The sequence below is a fragment of the Macadamia integrifolia genome, unplaced genomic scaffold (genome assembly GCF_013358625.1).
Source record: "Macadamia integrifolia cultivar HAES 741 unplaced genomic scaffold, SCU_Mint_v3 scaffold2702, whole genome shotgun sequence".
In the NCBI taxonomy this organism is placed as follows: domain Eukaryota; kingdom Viridiplantae; phylum Streptophyta; class Magnoliopsida; order Proteales; family Proteaceae; genus Macadamia; species Macadamia integrifolia.
Genome location: NW_024868898.1, coordinates 34,986 through 38,853, shown reverse-complemented (window position 1 = coordinate 38,853; position 3,868 = coordinate 34,986). Strand labels below are relative to the sequence as shown.

At 37.8% G+C, this 3,868-nt stretch overlaps 1 long non-coding RNA gene across 3 annotated transcripts in view; it reads right to left on the bottom strand.

Moving 5' to 3' along the window:
- The window catches only part of LOC122067088, a 12,514-nt gene that overhangs the window by 4,266 nt on the left and 4,380 nt on the right, over positions 1-3,868 (bottom strand). The window lies entirely within an intron of this gene.

Genomic DNA, 3,868 nt, shown 5'->3' with positions numbered 1-3,868 from the left:
TAATGGAGTGGGGTCTAACATGAACGTGTTTTCTGATGAGAAATCAAAACCGTGTAATGCATAAAAGATAGTGAGAAAATACAGAACCGACACACTCTGCAATGTCTTTTTACAGAGAGAAAGAGAGAGAGAGATGGAATGGATTCTCTCTCCTTTATGAGATTTGGATTGCCATTTCAGTCAAAGCTTTAGAGGACCAGCGGAAGAAACGGGAAGCAAAGTCTCTCTCTCTCTCTCTCTCTCTCTCTCTCTCTCTCTCTCTCTCTCTTTCTCTCAAAAGCGATTAGTGTTTCATATGGCATAGAAAAATGAAACGATTTACCTATAGAAGAAGAAGAAAGAGAAGAGGTTCAGAAGAGAAGAAGAAGAAATAGAAGAGAAGATGATGTTACCTTCTATGCGTGTGATCGAAATTTCTCCTCAAAACGTTGAAGCTTGATCTTCTTCAACCCAGAATATATTTCTATCTTAATCACTCAGAAAAAGCCCTAAATCCCATTCCTGTTTGATCTGTGATTATAGTAAATGAAGAAGAAGGAGAAACGGTTAAAACAGAAGAAGAAAAACACAAAAGTGCGAACAGGGGAGAAGAAGAGAGAAGAAGAGAAAAAGAGAAAAAGAGAAAAAGAGAAAAGCGAACAGAGGAGAAGAAGAGAGAAGAAGGCGAACAAAGGAGAAGAAGAGAGAAGAAGAGAGGAGAAGAAACGAGTACGCGAATAGAGGAGAAGAAGAGACAAGAAGAGAGAGAAGAAGAAGAAGAGGAGAGAAGAGTTTACCTGCAGATGCTCCTCACGCTCTAACTATCGGGAACGATAGTTCCTAATTAGGGATTTTGAAACGAAACTATAGTGACGGAACTCCATTTTTGGAGTTCCGTTTTCGTTTTTTTTTCAATTTTTGTTTCAAAAAATCGAAACACAGCAGAATCCCACCGAACGGTTTTTTACGTTTTTTTTATTCCAATATAACGAAAAAACGCTAGAAACGTTTTTTTAGAACGCTACCAAACAGGCTCTTAGTAATGTTGTTTAGGTGGATATGATGAAAAATGAATTGCATACCATATAGTGTATATGGTTGTGATTGTTGTGTGGACTGTTGTGTGATCCTCCTTCTCACTTACTGAGCTAGTGAACTCATCCCACGTGTACACCTCTTTTAGATGATTTTACAGGTCACCAGCCTGGGGATCAAGGGTCGGGCCCCACAGTTGAATTCCCCAAAGAGGATTGGTGGGTTCCCGAGGAATATGAGCACGACACGGATTGCACGTGCGAAGGCTGTGCTGCGGGACCGCAGTATTGATGCCTTGCAGGATTATACTTTTTAATTCTTTTGATGACCACTTTTTGTGTACTTGATACGTAAATTGTTATTCTTTTTGTGTAAATATCATGCCTGTGGGTCCACATGTATTTATCTATATACTACAATTTGGGTATCAAGTATATTGGGGTATTTACAGGTAAATTAAGTCTTCCGCTGAATTTTTGAACATTGATCTTAGATGTGTATGCTGTGGTTGGATACTGTATCAGATGATCCTAGCAGGTTTGGGTTAACCGGAATTAACTCTGTCACCGGTCCGGTTCTTTGTGAACGGGGTGTGACACATAATCCCCAGGGTATGATACCTTATAGCTTCATAGTTACAAGCCATTTTCTTTCACTAGCAGCCCCCTCCCTGTTTTTTTCCCTACAAACTCTTCATTAGAGGTTGCAAGTGAATGAAGACTTAGCAAGTATAGAACCAAGTAGTACTACTCAATAAATTTTGCTCCAAATATTACATAGATGTTTTCTTGTTACATCTATAGATCTCAATTGGGGATCAATAGCTCGTTTCTTAGGGAAATAAACCAATGGGTATGAGACTCGTGGATACTCCTTCCATTCAAGACTAGATTAGCATAAATAAGCTGACAATGTACTGGATAGAGAGCTGCTTAATATCCTAATGAAACAAAGTTATTTATAGTCAATAGATTATTCTCACTAATCTCTAGGATTAGTGAGAAGCTCACAAGGAATAATTAGAAGAAGAAAAAAAACAACCAATTAAAAAGAAAAAAAAACACTACTAATGAGGGCAACAGCCAATAAAAAAAAAAAAAAACCTATCAGTACAATCTAAGCGAGGTTCATAAGGGAGGGGAGATTAGTATTAAAACTCTGTAATGGAAAAAAGAAATGCCTTAATCATTTCAGATTTATACTAAAAGTGACTCATCAATTCAAGTAACTAAAAAGAGCTAGTAATAGACCCAACTTGAATAATGTGGAAGGCACCCAGGAGCAAATATTTAATGTTACATCAAATATATTGTTATGAGGTTCAAATGCAGTATCATAGCTTCAATAATTGTGTTACCACTTCAGATGGAAAACATCAGGAAAACTTCCTATAATGAGTAGATGATTTTACCAACAAGAAAACAAATTGTCTTCCCTCTCATGATGTAATGTTGATATCATCCTTAAAAATCATATTTTGTTACCTAGATATATAGATACATTCAAGTCGATGGATACATTCAGGTAAAGAGATAGAGAGGAGTAGAGAAGCAGAGAGAGAAAGAGTGTTTACCTCCTTAAGCACCGAAGTTGCAAGCCTAAACCGTCCAAAGGGAAGGGAAGGGACAGGGGTGGCTTCGCTACTGGACTCGATGCTAAATAGTTGAACTTAGGTAGGGCTATTGGCTCTGAATCTTTCGAAGATGAATGGGTAAAAAGTAAATGTTGCAAAGCTTCGATACCAGTTCGTAGGAGTAAACACCAAGAAATACGAAAGAAACCTAGGATAGATCACACAACACAGAGATTTAAAGAGGTTCACACACTGATGTGGTGTGCTACGTCCTCGGTCGAAGAAGATATTTTACTATGCAGAAGAGAGATTATACCCAAGCAACGACGAGAAAACTCACCCTAAAACCCTAGCTCGAAAAATCCATACCCAAAGCTTTGTAAGAAAATGGGCATATTAAATATGAACGCTACAAGCTTTTAAATAAGAAAAAAGCAAGTAATGGTGCCCAAAAATCAACAAAAGAGATGGTTCTACAGAAGCTAGCATTGATGAAGATGAGAGTGAGTCTGATATGCCCTTGATGACTAATGACAGAGTCAGATCACGGGATGAGTGGATTCTTGACTCTTGTTGTTCCTACCATATGTGTCCCAATCGTGAATGGTTCTCCACATACGAATCAGTTCAAGGTGGAGTTGTGTTGATGTGAAATAATGTCTCTAGTAGAACTATTGGAATGACCGCAACCCGATGGGTCGACCCACGACTTGGAGTATATAATGTATTATCGTCATGTTGAGCATTGTCATTGTAATTTGGGAATTTTTTGAACTAGGGTTTCAAGACAAGTTTTCTCACCACAACTTGGGTGTAATCTTTCTTCCACATAGTAGAAGACTTATTTTTAACCAAGCAGGCTGGGGTGTCTAATACTTTCCTTAAATATAACCTCACACTAAACCTGAATCTTATGATTAAAGACTAGTTTTGTCTAATGCAGTAAACCAAGAACAAAGACCAATTTAAGGAAATGTACAAGACGCCTATATCCCTGAAAACTAAGAGTCAACTACTTCCTTCCCCCTTCCCCACCATGACCACACATGTAAGGTTCCTTGTACCTTTGAACATGCCATGTTGTCTACAGGGACATATTTAGTTTGGTTACAAACATGCCCACGTAAAAAATAGGACAATCAAATCCTCTATCTAATTTTCATATTTTCGCTTTTGATGTATAACCCTTTTGTTTCTCTTTTTGGGTCCTCCTCCAGTTAAATAGAATTGCTATTATGATATACTTTGCTCTTTTCCTTAATAGATTTTCCATTCACAAAA